The sequence below is a fragment of the Neodiprion pinetum genome, chromosome 3 (assembly GCF_021155775.2).
Source record: "Neodiprion pinetum isolate iyNeoPine1 chromosome 3, iyNeoPine1.2, whole genome shotgun sequence".
Taxonomy (NCBI): Eukaryota; Metazoa; Arthropoda; class Insecta; order Hymenoptera; family Diprionidae; genus Neodiprion; species Neodiprion pinetum.
In genome coordinates, this window is record NC_060234.1 from 17,356,891 (window position 1) to 17,380,983 (window position 24,093).

The 24,093-nt window shown below is 37.6% G+C and overlaps 1 protein-coding gene and 1 long non-coding RNA gene across 4 annotated transcripts in view; one reads left to right on the forward strand and one right to left on the reverse strand.

Annotated features, from left to right (window-relative positions):
- Positions 1-24,093, forward strand: part of PGAP1 (GPI inositol-deacylase) — a 282,452-nt gene that overhangs the window by 52,631 nt on the left and 205,728 nt on the right. The gene's annotated exons all lie outside the window — the stretch shown is intronic.
- On the reverse strand, positions 2,254-3,231 carry LOC138190678 (uncharacterized). The gene is made up of 3 exons (XR_011176710.1): positions 2,996-3,231; positions 2,532-2,734; positions 2,254-2,391 (listed from the first exon to the last, which is right to left on the reverse strand). It is a non-coding gene; the product is annotated as an uncharacterized lncRNA (long non-coding RNA).

The following is a 24,093-nucleotide window of genomic DNA, read 5'->3' on the forward strand; positions in this document are numbered from 1 at the left end:
TCTGAAGTCTATACACAATCGCGATTTTTTGTTTTCTTCTTTTTTAAATACCAGAGTTACTGTCGCAGCAAATGGACTGTATGATTCTTCTATCAGCTTTCTATCCAGTAACTTTGATATTTGTTCTTCTATTTCTTTTTTATCATCTATCGTGCATCTGTACGGCCTCTGACTGCAGTATTTGTCTACTAATAGGTCTATGCGGGCCTCGTATTCTTTCACCGTGCCGATGTCATATTTGTCTTTTGCAAAGACTGATTTGTGTCTATCCATAAGTTTTTCTATTTCAACCTTTTGATGGTGACTCCAATGTTCTAGTTTTATTTCAATGTCTTTCTCTTGGACGTGTTCGTTGAAGTTTATTAAATGATTTGGGACCGCGGAGTTTTCGGCATCCATACGGGTTAATTTTCGATTTATTTTTCCGTTGCTACTATCTTTTTCTATTTCCTGTTTTTTTTGTGTGTTTACATCTTTTTTCTGACTTATTTCCAAATTTTCATTTTGAATCAATTTGAACTTTTTTATCATGTCCAATCCGATCAAAAAATCATACTTGAAATTATCTTCATCAATGACGTGCACGTCCGCTTTTTCTTCTATTTTAAAGATTTTAATTTTCAGAGTTGTTAATCCCCCTGTTTTTTTAACACCATTAATCGTTATCAGATTTACATTATTTGGGTTTTTTTCTGACTCTTTTAATTTTAATAATTTTGTATTAATCAAAGAGACGTTTGACCCGGAATCGTAGACTCCGAGTACCTCTAGTTTATCTTCTAATACCAGTCTGACTTTTATTAATGGTGTTACTACTCGTTTTTTTGATCGGTTTCGTTTAACTCGGCTTCTATCACTGAGTTGTTTATATATTTACCGAACTTTTTTTTCTTCCCTTCGCCTTCTTTGACCTTAAACCAACATGTTGCTTCGGGGTGATAACGCGCTCCTTTGTTCAGCTTTTCGCAGATTGTACATGGCTTGTGATCTTCGTTCCTACCTTGCACGTTGGGGTTCGTATTCTTTTTCTTTCCAGCGTAAGTTTTCTTATTTACCATATGTTCGAGTTTACTAACCTCATTAAACAAGTCTGACGTTTCTTCTAACGCTTCTCGGTCGATTTTGTTGAGTACAGACTCTGGTAAACCTGCTGCAATCAGATCTATAAGGGTGCCTGCGTCTATTGACTGTCTCATATCCAGTAGAATTCTCTCTTTTCTTATTGAATAATCCAACAGCGAACCTTCTTTGTATTTGTAGAAGAGATGTCCAGGACACATCCTTGACCTTGAAAATTACATTTCAAGGTCAAATTTATTGCTTCTATTTGTTAGTTTCTATCTGCCGGTAGAAACTAACTGTGATCAAATATTTTGACTTTATATTTACTTGAAGATGCGTTTTACCATACACAATACTATTTTTTTCGAATTCAGTGTACCAAAATATGTGGGTATACCAATTTTCAGGTCGAAATACTGAATAAAAAATTTGACCTTGGAATCACTATTTCAAGGTCAAATATGCTTCCTAGAATGGTTACACTATTTTTCCTACCTTCAACACATAATATTATCCCCAAAACAACTCGAAATCATTATGATACTTGAGTGGTCGAAATATCAAGCAGTCCCGTCCATAAAAGGTTGCAGCATCGAAGCTTTCCGATGTAAATCCAGGCTCACCATTGGTTGTTGAATACCAGGATCTCAAAGTACTAGGTTCCGGAAGAGCGTTACAAAATTTCCTACGCACAAACTCATAAGCTTTTGGGGAATAAAAGTGTAGCGTCATTGCAAATGACCTCAAAGCCGGTGGGTACCTCTGTCTTGATATTCCTAGCTCTACGTTCCTTTTTGAATTATTCCATTGTTTTTTTTTTTGCTGCAGGAGTTTCTTTACTAACATTCTTTTTATTGTTTATGTATCGCTTCAGAAATTCAGAAATATCTTCATCAGCAATACTATCTAAACACGCGAGTCCAGCTTCTGAAATAGCCCGAGCTTTACGGAGTTCACTTACAATATCCTTCAATGAGCGAACTTTCTTCTGCAGTCGGTTGATTTTCTGCTTGTAGACCCGCCTTTCCCCTTTCATCTTCTCTAATATTTAGTTGGTAGCAGATAATTTATTTTTAATTGTTCTTGGTGTGTCTTCGTAGTGATGGTCATGTTGAGTGAGTTGAACACGGCGTCTGGTTTGCGACTCTGGAGTTCGATTTAACGAACTGGACACACTGCAATATGGAGTACTTTGCAACTCTGGAGTTTGATTCAATGGACTAGATATAACAACGTCAACCGTGGAATCACTCTCGGCATGGAGACGTTTTGCCGCAGGCAACTCTTCAGACGAACCAGTTCGTTTTGCTATTTCTAGTCCAAGTCTTTCTGAAATTCACAATGAAATGTACATTTAACAATTGAAAAATTGGACTCTTGAACTCTTGCAAAATATCGTTATTACTCTAAATCATCCTAGGATGCAATTTTACAAATTGGTGTAATTACGTTCAAGTCATGAATTATACCTTCAGATGTTGTAGGAACAAAAATTGTAGGGACTGCAGCATCACGCAAGTGCAGCAGTTGGCCATGACTGTGACCGGATGGGCGAAAACAGGATTTTTCAAAATGCTCAGAACAAAGTGAGCTCCTAGGACCAAAAATGCAGTTTTCAGATCCTAGGTTTGCAATCCACTTCGCTAGAAATTGGGCATTTTTATGTGGAAAGCTGAAAGATCAAGGGTATTACATTTCTGTAGCAGGCAACTAGCGTTTGCTTTAAACCTTAAGGTGAATTCATTCAACAGGACAACTCAGGCTAATTGGGAATATCAAAAATAAATCCATCTCTCTGGTACACTAACACAAATTTACGAGAAGTTATATGCATCATATCGTAAAGGTGGTAGCATATAATGAATGACATATCAAAATGCTAAAAATCATTAGATCTGAACATTTTACAGAATTTACAATTGATGCGCGGTACCTGTGAAACGTGCGTGTGTCTCCAGGTTTTTTAATTGCTCTGCGGTATACACAGGCTGATTTTGGGATGCCAAAAAGTGTCAGAATGCTGCTTTCAGCCAATGTTACATTGACGCATGGTTTTTTCAAGCATTCCTTTTCGAAATGATCCGAGCATAATTTCATCCCCTTTTTTGGCAGAAAATTTTCTCCCAACTGCATAGCGTTCAGCCATGACCTGAAGATCTTTGGCTGTTACAGTGGAAATCTGGAGCAAACAATATAAGTATAAATAATATACCAATTTGGAGTTCAAAAATTCATCGGCACTCTAACCCCATTCACCGTGATAAATATGACACCTATGATGCGATTTATATTTATTTGAAACGAATACTTACGAGTGGAAAGTCCTTCCATTGCCGGCTCTAAATTTCACGCCGCAAAACACGCACGTGTGAATCATTTAAAAAATTTAATAAGTTCACTAATAATTAAAAAGTTGGCTCAAAGATCAGTGCATCAAACGCTCGAAAACGCTTCGGTATCGCGCGTCCGAGGTCACGTGGGTGGCACAGAGCCACGAAAAAAATGGCCGCCACTGACATTCATTTGTTCACAGACATTTCAGCGTATCCCCCATCCAGTTATAATAGAGATCAGTGTTCCGACCTGACCCGACCGTTCAGGTGCACTGACTTACTAAAATTCGTGTAACTTCCAAAATTATTCGAATTTTTTATTAGTCATGGGCTCAAAATATTCTTAGAAGATCAGGCATATAGAAATGTGCAAAAAAATCGGTTTTCTAAAAATTTATGACTGTATATACCGGATACCCTCTTGACTGAAATATAATAGTTGATTTCAGTACATGCAATCCGGTTGCACTATTCACTCTGGAGCGGTTGGTAAATGACAAAGCGCAGTCGGAGCGAAGCATTTTACAGCCTTTTACGTTTATTCCGAGTGGAGTACTAGGAGTCAGTGGAGTTGACTCGAGACGCTCGATCTCAAGCGGTAGAGTGGTCAGAGCGGCGTAGCTGGAGTGGAGGTAAAAATGTCGGGCCATCTAATTAATTTCGTAATTAAAAAATATTACTTGTGTAATTAGATGATGAATTGCGTAAATACCAATGGTTACTAAATATCCAACGCCATACTTATCTGAACAATGGTGTTTATCTGTAATATTTGTGATGAGATGACTACATCGCACGACGTATTAATAACTCACACGACAAGTTACGCTTTGGAATGTAAATTTTTTTTTTTTAATTTCAATAATTATGCGTTGCTTGTTACTTGTGATCCAAACTGTAACCCAAGTACTTATGCAAAAAAATACAGTTATTAATCAATTGATTAAATTCTTCATTTATGAATTTCACGGGTTAACCTCTAACAGCTATTCTGGGTACAGTTAGTGATGATGTTAGCACGGACGAAACAATATTTTTACTTGTTAGAGATTGAACACGCTTTGTGTAGGAAAGTATATTTATTGGAGGTAGATTGATTACACAGGCCTGCGGTGCCCCCCCCCCCCCCCCCATCCATCTCCATCACTACCACCGCCACCACCACGGAAGTGAATAGTAATTTCGGTAGGTATTAGGTACGAATATACGACTGAAATATTTTGAAAAATTAATCATGTAAATTTTCTGAGAATTTTTCTTTCTGTTTTCTTAATGCTACTGAAGTTAACTTCCAATTTTTGCGTTAATTGTATGTACTAATGGTAGTGTTGACATTTAAATATTCATTTACCCTCAATAGTTGTTGTTTATGGTGATTTTAAATATATTTAAAGCTACGTAAGTACAAGAGAAAAAGATTGTATAAGTCTTTGTGATTTATCTAGTCTCTCAAGTCTTGTTTAAAACTAATGTTGTTAATTTTGTACCTAAACATTCAGTTTTAGATTCATTATATTTATTAATTTTTTAATCAAAAACGTTCAAAAATCTTTAAAAATCTTGCATAAAAATCTTTCACAGGCCTGTGTTATGCGTTTATTGTTTGCTTTAAGATATTCTTGTAGGACTGAACTAGTCTAGTCGATAGGCTCAATATGGTCTAAAATAGAGACACTGCTCTTAAAGTTATGTGCGATAGCTCATTGGATTCGGAATGACGCCTAAACAAATGTACTAAAAAAGTTTATCAGCACATAAATAATTGCAAAAGTAAGAAACTATTTTTTTCCTCGAAATACAAGGTCCGAGAAGGCGAATGCCGTTTGATTCGAGTCTTCAAGTCCCATAGAGCTCCCATGAAAAAATCGTGAAAATAACTAAAAAATTGAATTATTAAAAACTTCAAAAATTTCTCTAGCCACCAGATTTTCTTATATCAAGCTCAAATTTGGAGAATCGTCTTTTTTTATAACTTACTTTCTTGAAAAAAATCAGCAGCCGAATCGCTGACCCAAGCCCGCAGGCTGCGGTCGAAAAGTATTGGACGTACCCATATATGTAATGTAGCTATATAAAATAATACTTTAGTTTAATTCAAGAATAAAAACTGAAATCGAAAACAGAGGGATACAGTAATAATTTACCATCTATTTCCGGAAAAGTACCACAATCAGTGGTAAAACTAAGAAACAAAAAGTATCATACACCTTTTGACCGCATTTAAGCCTTTTGGGTACACTTTGCCTTGCAAGAAAATTATGAAACTAAAGAGCTTTTCTTTGTGTGTAGAAAGATACAAGTTCTATTCAGTTAGATTAATATTTGGTGCAACTTAAGGGAAGATTCTAGTATGAGCGCCTGTTTTCTTACCTCATTTCCTAGAATTTTCTTTTAAAAATCTATGAGGAATTTTAGAATTCGGGTTTTTGTGGTCAATAATATAGAATTTGAACTATAGTTTGAATTTTTCTGTTGCCAGATATTACAAAATTGCGGCTTTTTGATTGTGTAAAAAGTCGGTTTTCTGCTGGTCAACGTGATTTTTGTATTCAGTTTTGTATTCCATATATAAGTATGGCTATAGTCCGAACTACAATAATTTCATTTGATATTATTCAAGGGACAATAATTTATTCAAAACAAGCTGGAAAAGCTGGTTTTTTTCGCCATACTTTTCATCACTGTGAAAAGAAAAGTGTCTGTCGGTCTGTCGGGCTGTCCGAGTACGGGTGAATGAAAACGTTAAACTAATAGGATTTGGCAGCAAATGAAAAAACTTTGAAATACAAATTAGAAAACAAACATTTCTAAATCAGAAAAAGTTTAGAAACTTAAAAAAAATTAATATGTAGACTGGGAAAAACATAATCGTTTATTTAGAAAAAGTAATGAGGAGGAAAAAGTATATGTTTGTCGGTATACCATTGAAAATCGATTTGTTTCCAGTAGAACCGGAAGTTCAAATTAAACGGGGCACGGCATTCTATTCGGCATAGAACTTCAATTTTCGACGGCCCTAGCCAGAGGTTGATTGATGAATTTGGTGCTCTTTACATGTTATAGACCTCAATCTCAATTCGTTTTTGGGAAAAATAAAAAAAAAACTCAAAAATGTAAAATAATTTTTTCTAAAAATTTAACGTGTTATTAAGGGAGATAAAAGCTTTAACAGAACTATAGATCGATTTTTACATAATAAAGTCACGAATAAAAAATTACTGCCTCTCACAGTTTTGCTTTCAACTGTGATACTTTTCAAGCAAAGTTATGAAACGATCATTTTTACGTGTCTTATAGATTCTTCAATAACTTGTATTTTTTTCAAACTTTTCGTAAAGGTATCCCTCCAATGGCCTTTTTTAGCAAACAGCTATCTTCAGTTTTCTCTTAGAGTCATCTTGGTTTTCTTTATATGAACTTACAAGATGTCTGGTGGTTGCAGCGCACCATATTTTTGAATTTGGAGGCGTATTTGTGTCGTATTTTCATGTCAGACCGGATATCACAATGAAAACGTCTTTCTAATCAAGATCAAGATCGTAGACTTCAGTTGGAGGTGGCGAAACCATTCCTTCACTCAAGTATGAACTTATCAAGTTTGGTCTAGTCGATAAGCTCAAAATGGTCTAAAATAGAGATACTGCTCTTAAAGTTATGTGCGATAGCTCATTGGATTCGGAATGACGCCTAGATAAATGTGCTAAAAAAGTTTATCAGCACATAAATAATTGCAAAAGTTATAAACAATTAAAGATGGAAAAAAAAAGTTTTTCGTTTTTCGCCAACATCTCATAGACTATTCATATTTCTGAAATTAAAAAAAAAAATTCTCAAAGAGGAGGAAATTTCCAATAAAAAAACTTGCAGCTCCCGGAACTCTATCTCCATTATTTATAATTTTAATTCAACGCTGAAAATGGGTCTCCGCGCTATGTTTTTAGGTCGCGCGCGCGGCGTCAAAAGCGAATACGACGCATTGATTAATTTTTTTAAGGTATTGAATATTTTTAAAAAATTTGAAAAAATTGCGATGTATTTCGAACACTTCAAAAAATTTATTCTTGTTGGAAATTTTACTTAAAGTTAATTTTTCAACAAGTTAAACGATTGTTAAGTAACAAAATTTTCTCGAATTTCCGTCTTCATTGTAAATGAAAAAAAATATTTAAATAATTGTCACAAAAATATTTCGCTTCGTGGAGCCTTTCTTATATACATACTCAACAATATCACGTCATAAAAGTTGAAGAAATATTCATACTTTGCTTATGATAATTTTTGTACTCGAACAAAAACTGAAAAATCCAAGTAATACTGTTGGAAAATATATTTTTTTTCTTAATCATGATATTATCGTTTTCTTATTAATACAAGATATTAATTGATTTGCAAAAAATATTTTCTCCGCCATTTGTTTGTAAATTTTTTACAAACAAATTGACTATTTCAATATTTTTTCAACATTTTTTTTTCACAACTTTATTATACTATAAATATTATGATTTATGAAAAAAAAATTTTTTCTTAACAACAATTTTTACTTGTTTATAATCGTTTTTTTAATATTTTTATTGTTTAAATAATTATTCAAGAGATTGTTTTTTATCCAAAAATCATAATTGACAGTCCTTTATAAAGTAACAACACAAAAATTTTTTTCGTCAACAATTCCATTGTTTATTAACTTATCAATTTGTTATACACAAATTTTCAACTTTGTTATATTTTTTCCCTCAAACTTCCAAAAATTACAAAAACAACCATGTAAAACAAAGTATAGAAAAAAATTTTGTCAATTTTTTATTGTAATTTTAAAAAACACGTGCTACAAAAGTTGCAGCGGCTGCTTCATTTGTCTACTAAAAAACTAATATAACTCTTGAACTATTACAGATACGAAAATAAACATTCCAGTCGATTTTATAAAGAATTAAATGATCTTTCAAAGAACTGTGTAAGAACTGTGGGAGAGTTAGCGAGTAGGAAAAATAGAGAGAAGTGGTATGCTGGACGTAACAGAGTAAAAAACTATTTTTTTCCTCAAAATACAAGGTCAGAGAAGGGAATGCCGTTTGATTCGAGTCTTTAAGTCCCATAGAGCTCCCACGAAAAAATCATGAAAATAACTAAAAACTTGAATTATTAAAAACTTCAAAAATTTCTATAGCCACCAGATTTTCTTATATTAAGCTCAAATTTGTAGAATCGTCTTTTTTTATAACCTACTTTCTTGAAAAAAATCAGCAGCTAAATCGATGACCCAAGCCCGCAGGCTGCGGTCGAAAAGTATTGGACGTACCCATATATGTACAAATCGCTGTTGGAATAATCATCAGCTCTTCGGTATAAATTCTTAGCTTTAGTACTTGTAAGATATTCTTCAAACGCTCTACGCCAAAGATTGGTTATGTCATGTACTCGTTTTCTATTGAACAATGGAAAAATATGTTTTACAGAATAAATACGTGTTTTTTTTTTGTACCTCAATGAAATTCTCTAGTCAAAGTGGTGTAGTATTGCTAAATGAATCTTCCATTTGTATTTTACGATGTGTTGACAATGTTATATCTTTTGTTGATAGTAAATGCATCATCATGATATTCGTAGTTGCCATCAAGTTCTTCCGTGTCATTTACATCTGCAGGTTGATTCATGTTGAGACTATTAGTAGTGGAATCTGATCACGTTGTACTGTTTCAAGCATGTTGATGCCTTGGAATCTTGAGATCAGTAAGTGGAAATCATTTCCAATTACAACGTGAACTTAGGATAATTTAATATTATATCTTGTTTGAGCTTCAGTTAAACCTCCAACGTTCTCAAAGCCTACAATAAGGTAACTTTGTAATTTTTAAGCTAAGTCATTCACCAAGTGACTGTCAAAATAAAAGACAATTTCACCTGTTTGCGTTTTCACGGAGTACGGTGTTTGGGATGCACCGTTTTCGGAATATTCTAAAAAATTCTAGGGGTCCGTGATTTTTACCAGAACATTGCTTCGAAGGGTTTTGATATTACCGTAATCACGCACTTAGTATAATATCTTTTGGATTGATTTACAATGGTTTAAACTTAGAGAATCGTCCCGTGAGATTGGCCTATCTACTGTGGTTTAGTTATTATGCTCCTAGTATGCTGTCCAGATGGCGTTCTGTACGGTTCCAGAGACCTGGATTGCCCCCAAAAGCGTTCATGCGCGTTGTGTTGCCAACAATACGATGTTTCGAAATGGGTGGTATAATTTATGTTGGATAATTCATATCACAGTTTTGGAGGTTCCGCAGTTACTGGTTTCACGAGATTTATGCATAGATTATTACAGCAATGTTTTCTAGTTTCATTTACTGTATATTACATACTTATTATACATTTGTTGAATGGTAGTCTTATCTCTAAAGTTATGTAGTATAATATAGGCTGCTTATAATATAGTTCTTTACTCCGCATTCCGCAAGATTTGTTATTGTATATTATATAATTGAATACTTTAAGTGTTTGCGTATTAATGTATTATTACAATAATATTCTCCGTGGTACAAGGATCTCGTGATTTCAAGTATTAGATTTTTGATGAATGCATTCGACCACTGTACAGGTATTTCATCTAGGGATATTTCAAATAGCTGAAGGATTCGTTTGATGTCACCTGGTCACAACATTTTTTCACTTAAACTGATATTTAATCATTCGACCGTGTTGTCAACAGCTGGTCTCCGAGCAAATCAAAATCCGTCTATAAAAGAAAGTGACCAATCGCATTAGCACGGTAGCAGAGACCGGCTGCACAACCACTCGTGATTAAAAATCACCCTTAGAGCTGGGTTAGTTAGTGTTAGTGATATGAAATAGTAATAAACAATACAGTAGAGTGTCGATTATCCGAACTAATTGGGATCGGGAACTATTCGGATAATCGATAATTCGGATAACCGAACAGTGTGAAAAAACAAAACGTGAATTCGTTCAATGCGTATGTATTTCGAACAGATGAACTATCTTCTTATTCGATACATAGTACTTTTGGTTAAAATTTATAATGCTTATGTAATAGAATATATAGTGTATAAAATATATGTATTGACAAACAAGTGTGTATACTAATATTCATATTTTATAAGTGGCAGGTGTATATACATATTTGTTTTACTGCTTTGGAAAAAGGTTTACAATTTTCCACTGCTTTACAACGGAAGCTCGGCCTGTTATTCAAAAATCCAAGAACTCAATAATCTTTTGGATGATTGACGTTTCGGATAACTGATGTTCGGATAATCGACGCTCTACTGTAAAAAGTATTAGCGTTATGGTAGGATGTTATACGTGTGTTCAAAAAGTAAGGTGACTTTATATTTTTATGAAAAACTATTTATTTATTCATCAATATTTATGTTGTCCCCTTCAAAGTAATCCCCCTCAGATATAATACACTTGTGCCAACGCTTTTTCCAATCCTCAAAGCACTTCTGATAAGCACTTTCTGGTATAGCTTTGAGCTCTTCCAGCGATGCAGTCTTTATCTCCTCAATCGTTGCAAATCTCCGTCCTTTCATAGGTCTCTTCAGTTTTGGGAACAGGAAAAAGTCGCATGGGGCCAAATCCGGTGAATATGCTGGCTGAGGCATGATTGTGGTGTTGTTTTTGGTCAAAAAACCTCTCACAAGCAACGATGAGTGAGCAGGTGCATTATCGTGATGCAAAAGCCACGAATTGTTTTTCCACAATTCCGGACGTTTCCTTCGTATTGCTTCTCGCAAACGGCGCATAACTTCAAGGTAATACTCTTTATTGACCGTACGACCTTTTGGTAAGAACTCCGGATACACTACGCCACGGTAATCGAAGAAAACAGTGAGCAAAACCTTGACATTTGATCGAACTTGGCGTGCTTTTTTCGGTCTTGGCTCTCCTGGGCTCTTCCACTGGGACGATTGGACTTTGGTTTCGATGTCATAACCATATACCCATGATTCGTCACCAGTTATGACCCTTTTGAGTAAATCAGGATCATCATTGACGTCATTCAACAGCTCCTGAGCGATGCTCATGCGACGATTCTTCTGGTCAAAATTAAGCAGTTTCGGAACAAACTTCGCTGACACACGTCTCATACCCAAAACATCCGAAAAAATTTCATGGCACGAGCCAACCGATATGCCAACATCCTCAGCAACTTCTCTGATGGTGATTCGACGATTTTCCAAAACAATTTTCTTCACTGCTTCAACGTTTTCATCTGTTGTTGACGTGCTGGGGCGTCCAGAGCGAGGTTCGTCATTGGCATCTTCTCGGCCATCTTGGAAGAGCTTGTACCACTTATAAACGTTTTTTTTACTAAGAGTAGACTCACCGTATGCCACTGTCAACATTTCAAGTGTTTTGGAGCACTTAATTCCATTTTTTACACAAAATTTGATGCAAATTCTTCGATCCATTTTTCTTGATAGCAAAAAATCGCCGAGCACACCAAAATACGTCTCACCTTTGTATCTGTCAAAAACAAACTAAACATGCTATACACTTGAAACTGTGTACAGATGTTCGGGACAAGTGTACCAACATAACATAAAAAAAAATCGAAGATCGAACGGACATAGCCCGCGAAATTAGAAAAGTCACCTTACTTTTTGAACACACCTCGTATTGGGTCGCTGCGATTATTTTAGGGCAGTACAGCCGAAATCCGCCTGAGGCCGCGCGCGCCTACAAGGATGATGTAAACAACAATGGCATCGATTTAGCAGACAGTATATTATGAACGTTTGATATTTGGCATGTGAAAAATCAAATCTGCTACTGAAGATTAAATCACCCAAAAGTACCTCTGTTGCAAAAACTTTGTGCCTAGTACATTTGAGTGGTACCAACAAAAATTCACTTTGCAACTTAGAAACCAGCAAAGTGATAATGTACCTTCAAATAAGTATCAGCAACAATGCTTTTTCCTCGAAAAAATATTGAAATCATAGTCCTCACTGCCAAGTGCATAACTTCTCGGCAAAAATGAGAAATCTACGCAAAATATGTACAATTGAGCTCATGAGTCGAAAAATGGCTTAAGTCAAGTTGAATAAGTTTTTCAAATATGCTGAAATTGGTTTTGTGTACAATCCTACCTATATATCCTGTGAACTCTGGATGTTTCCGTGAACTTGTAAAGCTGCAATGACCATAAGAAGCGGCGTGCGCACCGTGCTAAAATACCAGCAGCTGAATCTTTACTTCCCGTTTTCCTGTCAAAACTTGAGTCGACTTAAGTCGTTATTTGACCCATCGCATCGGCTCAATTAGGGACGAAACCAGAAATTTACAGTATACTTGGCGGGCCTTTTTTAGACAATAAAGAATGAATGACGGTTCACATCAATCGGTATAGCCAAGATGAATAAATGAGCCTTTGGCAAGTATGAAAGTTTGCTGACATCGGACCTCTGAGGAAATCTATATGATTGAGGGACTAATTACATGTTATTTCTGTAAATTGTCCTTTCGATGAATAATTTTCTCTATCAGACGCCTTATTGTATAGGTTTGTACTTCTTTATGACGAAAGAGTACTTTCTGAAAATGCTTGAATATAATTAGGGGAACGTAGGGCACAACGCCCCCCCCCCCCCCCCCCCCCTTCCCCCTCCCCCTCCCTTGGACACGACAAACCCTTTCTACCTAGGGCAAAAAATTTTTTTTCAAAAGCCAAAAAAAGTTCTTCAATAGTTTTATAATTGAGAATTTATAAGCGATTTGTAAATATAATAGAATATTTCGAGTAAAATAGAATTTTTAGCAAAATTTTTATTTGAACTACACGGTAAAAAAGTTGTTTTAGTTGCAAAAAATATCGAAAAATTTACAAAAGTCTTGTGTTACGTAGGGGACAAGCCAGGTCCGTTGGTGCGCCAACATGTGTAGCCTTGTTAACCAAGTTCTGTCAGCCATATCAAGTTGGAACCGCCACATTCGAAAATCAAAAAATCTCCTATGGAATAATTAAGGGCTAATCAAGGCTAATTAAATGCTCTATTTTCGAATTAAATGCTCCGCGTTTTTTAAAAGAAACCGGTGTCGGTGCCAGCTCGACATAAACCTGGAACCGCCACACCGTAAAAAACGGAAAACAGTTGAAATTTCGGAAAAGTGTTAGGGTCGAAATTAAAGGCTAATTAAAGGCTCTTGGAATTTCTCATCTTTGAATTAATTGCTCCGCGTTTTTTAAAAAAAACCTGTGGCGGTGCCAGCTCGAGATCAACCTGGCCAGACTTAAAAAAAACGGGAACGAGGTCAAATTTCCAAAAAGTGTGAAAGTCATAATTAAAGGCTAATTAAAGGCTCCTGGAATCCATAGATAGAATATATTCTGAAAATCACCCCTACTCAAGGGCACCCCTCAAACTCTAAAATTCGGTGTAACTCTCAGCCGGAACAAGTTACAGAGTTCGTATGGGCGCCAAAATGACTCTAGAATTAAAGGCTTCTGGAATATCACCCGCTCGAATTAACTGTGTCACCCCCGAGGGGGGTCAACCACCACAAAACTCGAAAAATCGTTGTAACTCTTGGACGGAACAAGTTACAGAGTTTGTATAGGCGCCAAAATTACTGTAAAATTAAAGGCTCTCAATCAACAATCGGCACGAATTAAATGCTGCACCCCCAGCGGGTGGAAACCACCTCCAAACTCGAAAAATCGGTGTAACTCTTAGACGGAACAAGTTAGAGGGTTTTTAGAGGCGTTATATTAATTTCTTAATCATAGGCTCTCCGCTGCACAGTTCAAAAGTCTGTGTTACAGAAAATCCATACAAGTCGAAGTAATCCATTTCAATTTCCAGATTTCGGTTACTTCAAAACAATGCATTATTGAATTGTCCTTGATAACAGAAGAATTTTCAACAACACAAGCTCTACAAAAATCAGCAAAAAATTTTGAGTGAATTTCAGGGTACACAAAATTTTTAAGTTGATTTCATGTTTTGTCAACGATCAAACCGATTATTCTGTTCTGTTAGTAGTACAAAATAATTCAAGTTTCACGGGACCGTTTTGCAGTATAGTTCACTACTTCGTCGCTATCAGGAATCATGATACCCCGTTTCAATCCATGATTCCCGAGACTATTTTAAATAGAGTAATTTCTGGTTTTGTCCGTAACTTCGTGCTGGTACATAAATATGGAGTGCTATTGGATCAGGTGTCAACATTGTTAAAAATCATTCATCGCTCACAAATTTGTTGCGATAATGTGTTCTGACCGTATAAGCCAGTCACCGTCACCCAAACTATGTTTCACTCTACGTTGAGTCGGTTCATTTCCGACGTTATCGCCCCTGATCCATTGAATTGAATCCACTCATAAATCAGAATCGTAAATCAGTGTGATTAATAATAAAAATATTAATAATAAAATATGATTTAATCATGATCACAAAAATGCAGGCGAACAGAGGGTATTTCGACAATTAGCAAAAAAAGCTTGTCAATGCCTAAGCGCTTGGAGTAAATTCATTTAAATGACCTGTGTTAAATTCCATTATGTATCAAAAACTCATGAATTTTATTCGCCAGTAATTGCTTATAGTACACATTGTTAATATAAAATCTCATCGGTAGGAAAAAATCATTTTTATTTGACAAAATAGCTATTGGTACTCACAGCATGTATGATTTCACTAGAATGAGGATTGTGTGTAGGCGACCGTGATGTTAGCCATCATGGCATCGCACATCTCGGGAAATATTTCAATTGCAAGAGTTTTTGATATAATCAAAATTGCCATTTTTAACTTTTTTTCTGTGTTGTAAACATCAATCGACAATATATCGACATATATGTGTAGAGGAAATATATTCCCGTCATTTGAATATTGCCGTGTTCTCTCGAGCGTCACTAAAGTAGATCGCGATACATACGGCATTAGAAACATTTCCTTCATGGCGGTAACTTCCATCTTGCTTGCCGATCCTTCATGATTTATCAGGTAATTTCCTTCTTGTTCAACTTTACATTCATTGTATTGCTCAATATTGGTGCGATTACTCCAGTATTTATATACAGAAAAAGAACTAAATTTCACAATAATGTCTAAAACTTTTCCCGAGAACTGGCCAATCAGAGCCGCAACGCCGAATACCGAGGTGAAACGGCATTTTCGTCAGATGCCGTCACCTGAAACAGTCAGTTCAATGCCATCATTACTCGAAGCGTCTTCGCGTATTTCTCCTTATTCTTCCTCGACAGCTTGTCTCAACAACGGTTTACAAACACTCGAAGCAGCTGTATGAATATTTTTCACTATTACATCGTACTTCGTTTGTTGAACTGGCGGCGGCAAGTCCATGAGCCCACAAAACCTTCTTGCTTCATTCCAATCGATCCCCAATGAACGCATTGCAAAACTGAATCGTGCATTTATTTCATAAGTCGTGTAGATTGTAACCGGAATAATTTATTTTTAATAGATACTTGTAAGGGCTAAAGTCCGGTTTCCCTACGGCGCAGGTACTGATCAGAATAAGGAGATAATTGACGATAAAGATACTATTGTTGGGCGCCAGACGCAGTAGCGGCAGATATAAGATAATTGAAGAAATGACAAGAGAAGAAACGATCAGGTTCTACGACGGTTTTGCACAGCCGGCTCAGTACAGACAAGATGGTAAATGGATGGTAGAGGGGAGGGATCGTATCCAACAGATAAACACAACAAAATAGAGAATGGTAATAGTATCGACTATATTGACAAAAGGCGAGCGATATTAATTACAAGCGAAAGATGTAAGACATTCAGTTACAATTAAATCATGAAAGAAATTCAAATACAGCCAGAGAGAAGGTATGAGTGAGAGTTAACAGATTAACGAGACGAGCTATGTGATAGCGATAGAAAAGCGTATGTTCGCGATATTACTAATTGGAGTACATTCGGCGAGATTTACAAAATAAGTCAATCAATGTAGGCTAGCATGCAATCCACGATTTAAGGTTCTTAAATTAGGGTACAATGCAAGCAACAACAGAATGAGATAGCGCGAGAATAGTAATATCACAATAAAGAAAAATAGTCAAGATAATCTGCAGTTAGCAGAGAATATTACAAATAATAAAGAAATTAAGAGATATTATGAGAAACGAAAGAAACAAGAATTACAAATCAATCAGATAATATCTAAGTTAAATCAGCGGTTCATCAATTCAATTTAGTGAAACAATATAATAATCGAAATTTAGGGAAACAAGATATTCGATATAATATTCAGGACTCAAAAATTATTTTAAAGAAGACAAAGTAATACGTAGTGTCTAGCTTGGAATGTATGCGATAGATATGAGATAACTAACGGTAAGATATACGAAAGATACAGGTATTCTTAACATATTAAGAAACAAAATTATACGAAAGGTGCGATAATGCGATATATTACAAGCGAGAAGAAATACGGACGAACCACGTGCTAGCGATAATAGAAGCGAGAATTAACCAAAAAGATGTTACTCAGTACAGTGCAATACTCGAGGTTCCGAGAACGACGTGTTACACCACGCAGCGACGGAAGATCGCGCACACGGTATGTTATGTGGAAACCTATTTGTGTGTTGCCACACAGTCGATATTAGGATTATGATGAAATAAGTAAACCGGTCAGGTGGAGCATTGAGTAGATAGTCTGTTTTGTTTATTGATTAAAATAAATATTTAAGAACGTACACACGTAGGAAATATAATGTGAGCGTCGGACTGACCGTTTGCTTCCACTCGAAGATTAAAACTGCCTGCATGAAATGAATGCCTATAAGAATCACCGTGTGATGGGTAGCAATCTATACGGACGACTCGCTATCCGCTGTATCAGCGGTAAACCGTCTCGGATGACTATTTTCAGGAGCGTGACCCGCCTTGGATGTTCGTCTGGAATTTTACATGACAGGTATATTTACGATATTAATTACTCAACCGTAATCGATAACAAGGCAAATTAATCGCATCAGACAAAAGATATAGACAAGGTAATAGAAATTTTGCTAAAAGATGAAGATAAGTGACTAAGAATAAGACAAAATGAGAAAATATATGTAACTTAATTAATTTTCCGATCACTACAACGAACAATAGTCAGCTATTCAAATAAAACAGGCAAATAGGTAATCGCGATGGGATCAGAAGCAAAGCGATAGCCAAATGCTGCAATTCAGCGATATTAGATGAGCAGAGCGAAATTAAGAAAGAAAGCAATAGTCACCAGAAATCAAATAAGTAAGTTAACTAGTCGCGAAGTTATTTGCGATATTAGACAAGAGATATGATAAAGGACGAGCCTATGTGGCCCACGCAGCGCAAGCCGCGAGAAAAGATGAGAGAGAAAATAGGTAAAAGATATAAATAAAGTATAATGCAAATAATTTCGGGCTTCAATATAACAAAGAAAACTTCAGTTACGTGAATAGAAGATATAGGTGAGAACAGTAGATATAGCGGTAGACAAGTAAACAGAAAAGTGCGGTAATAAAACGGTTAAGGCAGCGGAAAACACGTCGACTTAGTACGAGCACTAGACGTAGAATGTGCCGGGTCGAGAGATGCTCCTTGCGATCCCGGTCGATTTTCGGCGTGCTGCCGTCTTTGTTAGGGGTCACCCCTCCTTGTTCTGGGTGATCGCAATTGGGCCAGCAGGTCACGTGGATGGGCGGTAGTCCATCGGCTCCATCGTTGATATATATAAATTCATCGACCTGTTGAGCGATATGTAGAGGGGGTTGTCATCGGCTGCCCCGCGCTATGCATGAGAGGGGAAGGTGTACCCCTCACGGTACTGCGGTATTGATGCAGGAATAGATCTTGGCGGTAAATTATGATTTTACTTCATGTTGCGGTATCTATAATAAAGCGGTAGAAAAACGCTGCCTGCTCCTCGCTATGCTGGTATTCCCTGCGCAGTCCATTTCTCCAGTGTCGCAACTCGGTACTCGCCCTACGGCATCACCGTACCGAGACGTCTTGGTGGTGGTGATTACCACACGGGCCTCTCATCCAAAACTCATCAGTCTAACATGGCCCATTCCCAGCTGCTCGGTTTTGCCGGCCAAGCTACGATCTTTCGACGAGGCATGTGCATCAGACAAACATGCTCCAGCTTGATGGCTAACGGCGAAATAGGCGTTAGGGTTGGTTCAGCTCCTGGCTGACAAGTGTCGTCGACGTTTACGCACATCCATTCCAAGACTTAGCAGTGGCGAATAAAGTCGCGATCGTCTATCCCATTGGAAACTGGTTCAAGGAGTACGTGATCAGTTTTGGGTAAGTGGAGCAAGGAGTACTTGAACATCTTAGAGCAGCGAGTCAAATGGACGTCTCCCCAGCCCAACCTATCTGAAGGAAAGTTAGTAGTCCTGCTCGATCCTTCACTGCCTGGTTATCATATATCCTGGTCCAGACGGCTCAGTAAGAGCTGCATTAGTCAAGACTGCCAGTGATACTTGCACGAGGGTTTCCAAATTTGCTCGAGTGCTGCCTTGCGATTCTTCGGCCAAGGTTGTCAACGTTGCACCTCCTACGGCAGGCGGTAAATGATCAAAGAACTACATCGTTCCGGGAAAAAAGTGTGCCATGTGATGCCCCCTTTTAGCGAGGCAGCTAACCTCCAGTTGTCTCGTACGGTTCCGCAAGGCCCGCACTTCTTATCCGTTGTGCACGACAAGTAGCCGCACCTTCCTTCGCAAGCTAAAAGAATCAGCAACGACAGATGAACTGATGAAGAAATTCATTGGGATAGCCTTACTTTTGGAATACATTTTGCTTAAATTTATCGTCTCTGAAAAAGATGATCAACTTGCATTTCTTAAAAAAGATTCTGCTGTGAATAGGTGCCAGATATTCCTTATGAAAATGAAACTTGGACTACCTTTCGCTGTAATTGGCTGTATGTTTACAGTATCCTATATTTCTGCTGCAAACAATTACTCCAATGTTTCAAAAATGTTGATTGAAAAATCTGAAACATGGATATTTTGACCATCAAAAGAGGCTATCAGAAGAATATTGCCTCAAAGCTTTTTAAACTATCCGAATTGTCCAAACATAATTGATTGCACTGAACTTCGTACTAAACATACCACCAACGGTTGAACAGAGAATTTTGATGTATCCAAACGAAAAATAGAACCTTACGGTAAATTTTTTGATTGGTATTATTCCATCAGGTATGAATACTTTTGTGTCAAAAGCATATGAAAGAGAAGCAACTGATGGATTCATATCAATCGATTCTGGCTTTCTCAATTTAATTAAAGCAGGAGATTAAATTCTGACTAACAAAGGTTTTCCACAAATTAATAGTGAGCTCCTAATACGCCAGTTCGTATTAATAATGCCGCCATTCACTTGTAATCCCCATTTTTTTGTGAAGTTCTTCTGGGGTATTCCATAGCTTCAATTACAATACATGTTGAAAGAGCGATCAAAAGAATTTGTTACGTCCAGCATACCACTTCTCTCTATTTTTCCTACTCGCCAATTCTCCCACAGTTCTTACATTAATCTCATAATCTCTGTCCTGTCCTCTTATCTCTACATAGTTTCACGCTATTCACTATCGCGCTTACTCATCAATTTCCATTCCCTAGTCCTAGCATTGCCACACCTTTTCTGCACTCGTACGTTTCACGTCTCGAGGGACACTCCTATTCTAACTCTCAACAACGTCACATCTGAACTTCTTACATAGCTTCATACAGCACACTTCGTTTTTACCGTCATCTGAACTTCCTCGAAATAAATATATTAGTAATATCTCAAACAAACCCTACGTTATTCGATCCTCATCCTGATTTCCGGTTGTCCTGGAACTTAAAAGCGAAGCCAACCAGTTTACTCTTACCGCTCAAGAGTAACTCTAATCACGGACGTAACATTGGTGGCAGCGGTGGCCTTCGCTTTCCGGAAATCCAGTGATACAATTTTACGTGTGTGCTACGCATGAAGTGCCATCTGATAGACCGGTTCCGAAGTGTGCAAGCTCAGTGATGTTAATACAAAAGTAATACCACTGTGTGATAGTGTTGAAGACACTCTGAAAGCCATATTCTACGTTAACGCAATCAACGATCTCTGATTCACACGACGTCACAGACAAATCCGTATCTCCAAATCGATATTGCTGAAAGACTATCTCCTGCTGCTACTACGACGACATCTTCATTCTTCACGACTTCTAGTACGACACAACGCACACCGACGTCATCACCGGCTACAGACACGAAATCGCTGGATCAACATCCTCACGGAAGAATGCAACATTTTATTCCGTTCCTCCTCTTCATCTTCACTTTGTAAGTCGATAAATCCTAGATTAAAATTTACAACATGGCTACCGAAAGCACTTTTCCGCACCTGCCTCTTAAAGATGCATTAGCTCTGATTCCCACGTTCAATGGCACTAATATGCCCGTATCCGAATTCATAACTAAAGTAGAATGCGCAAAACAAGCTGTCTTAGCCAGAGAACTGAATTTATTGTCCACACTCGTTCGCACGAAAATCGAAGGCGACGCGAGTAAATATATGGAGTCAGATAATCCGGATTCTCTTCGAGATTTGCTAGACTGCCTAGAACAGGCCTACGCGTCTAAACAACACCTCCCAGATATCCAGCTAGACCTCGCACAATCGGCACAGAGGCGAAACGAGAGTGTTCTAGATTACGGTGCTAGAATGAAACATCTGTTAAGACAAGCGTGCGAATCAATAGATGCCTCAGAATCTATCAGTGATGCTCAAGTGCTAAAGAAAAATATCAAAGAAACCGCAAGACTAAGATTTATCAAAGGGTTACTGGACGAATTAAAAATAAGAGTAGCTCATGAGAATCCACAAACCCTACAAATGGCTATAGACACGGCCACCAAGACTGAAAAACTATTATCAGATAGACTTAAACTAGCCTCATACCGTGATACTAACTACGGAACACAAAACCATATAAAATGTAGTACATGTAAATTAACCGATCACATCGATAAATATTGTCCTGAACAACCTTCCCTATGAGTAGTGTGTAGATACTGCAAGAAGGCAGGTCATAGTATAGAAGAGTGCAGAACGAGGCAGCGCAACAACACAATTTGCACGCAGTGTGGTCACAAAGGCCACTCAAACGATAAGTGCCGCTCAAATCGGTCCCAATATCCCCAGAATCCAAAATTCCAACAAAATTCAAGAGTTTTCCAAAATAACACTAATCGTCAACAACAGAACAATCCCAATACCCAATATCGAGCAAGAGACCCGACAAACCAACCTTTAGACCAGACGCGAAATGACAGTCAACGCTCACAACAGTATAACACACCAAATCCTTCACGATCGAACTTAAGGGTTAATTACGTAACACAAGACTACTCGAACGAGAATTGCGATACAGGCGTCCACCTGGAGGTTTCATACGAAGCAAAGCAACATCGCGAATATTCAGGCAACGCGAGCCATTTAAACGAGTTCAGGGACGGTCGCACGGACGCATCGACCTCCCTCAAACCGGAGCAGCGTCCAAACCAAACGTCAGCTCCGTACAATTAGAATCTGGCCCTCCACAGATTCGAACACAATGCCCGCAGTCTTTGAATGGGTACGTGACACTAATAATAGATACTGGCGCTAATATTAATTTGTTAAAAATCGATAAAATCGACCCAAGAGTCCACGTCACAAAGACGGACATTAGGCAGATTTCAGGGATAACGGAAGAATCCATCAGAACAATAGGAAGTCTCTACATCGAGTTAGCTAATACACGCCACGAATTCCATCTTGTCGATAACTCCTTCCCTATCATCGAAGACGGTATACTAAGTGCAGACTTTTTACGTTCGGAAAAGGCGACTATCTGTTTCAAAAACAACTACCTTATCTCTCGCGAAACCGGCGTTATTCCCTTTAACAGGCATAGAACCAACACGAAAACACCACCGCGTATCCTCATAACATCTGCCACACAAACACCGAAGGTTCGAATAACCACCGGTGAACTCATACGACAACCCAGCACATTTATAGTTGACACCGGTGCTGATGTCAACATAATTAAACTCGGAGCAATACATCCGCATGTTCCGTGTAAATTACTCGAAGGTCAGATCCACGTTACCAGTGCTATACATGAACCAGTAAAAGTAGTTGGAACAACTAGCATTCGAATCGGTGACAACCTTCATATATTCCATATAGTCGACGATCTGTTCCCGATACAAGAAGACGGAATCTTAGGATCGATATTTTTACGGAACGAAAATGCAACGATATCTTTCGATACAAAAAAAATATTACCGAATAATACTAGCAAACCATTCAAACTCCTAAACGAAGACTACATATTGATAACACCACGAACGGCTCAGGTGATTGCACTAAAAATTCCGAATTCCTCGGTAAAAACGGGATTCATAGAACAGTTGGAAGTAGGCGCTAACATATTCCTGGGACAGGCCCTGGTTACCAACCAACAAGGGTTTGCTTACGTTTATGCAATAAATTCCAACGAATGAGCTGTGGAAATGAGAAGACCAGTCGTAACACTAGAAAAAGTCGATGAACTCGCGAGCACCGCCATGCTCAGTGCAAAAACACACCCAACGCATACAAGTACTGCAAGCAGCGGACAGGTCTTACTAGCACAGGTCTTACACGAAAAAAAAAAAGGATCGAGAATCGCGTTCTTCTCACATCCCCAAATTACGATTCGAGACGCCTTGAGATTTTGAAAGAAAAGTTACGATTGGATCATTTGAACGACGAAGAAAAACAATTAATAGTTAATCTTGCTATCGAATTCAACCATTTATTTTTCCTTTCGGGTGACACCCTGGGACATACAAACTTAGTCAGCCATACGATCCCTACTACCAATGACGCACCAATTCATACCAAACAATACAGACACCCAAGAGTACACAAAGACAAAATACAAAAACAAGTGACCAAACTCCTTGATCAGAACATCATCACACATTCTTCATCTCGTTACGATTCCCCGGTCTGGATCATCCCCAAGAAAACAGATGCTAGCGGCGAAAAGAAGTGGCGAATGGTCATTAACTTCCGGAAACTGAACGAAAAATCCATTGGCGACGCTTACCCGCTACCAAATATCGTCGATATCCTAGATCAGCTAGGCTCCGCAAAATATTTCTCAACGTTCGACCTGGCTTCCGGGTTCCACCAAATTCCAATGCATCACAGCGCAAAGACCGCTTTTTCGACTCCTCACGGCCATTTCAAATATACTAGAATGCCATTTGGCTTAAAAAATGCCCCATCCACCTTTCAACGTCTAATAGATCAGGTTCTATCGGGATTACAGGGTACAGATATGTTTGTCTATTTGGATGATATAGTCATTCACTTCCGATCCTTGGAGGAGAACGAAACCAAATTTCGAAAACTCATGAAGAGATTGTCTGATGCAGGACTAACCCTGCAGCCAGATAAATGTGAATTTCTGCGTAAAGAAGTAGCATACCTAGGTCACGTCATCACTCAAAATGGATTGAAACCTAATCCGGTGAAGATATCAGCAATAAAAAACTACCCAGTTCCCAAGAATCCTAAACAGATTAAACAATTTTGAGGCTTGATAGGCTACTACCGAAGATTCATTCCTAACCTTTCAAAAATTGCTATACCTAATAATAATTTGCTAAAGAAGAATAGCCCTT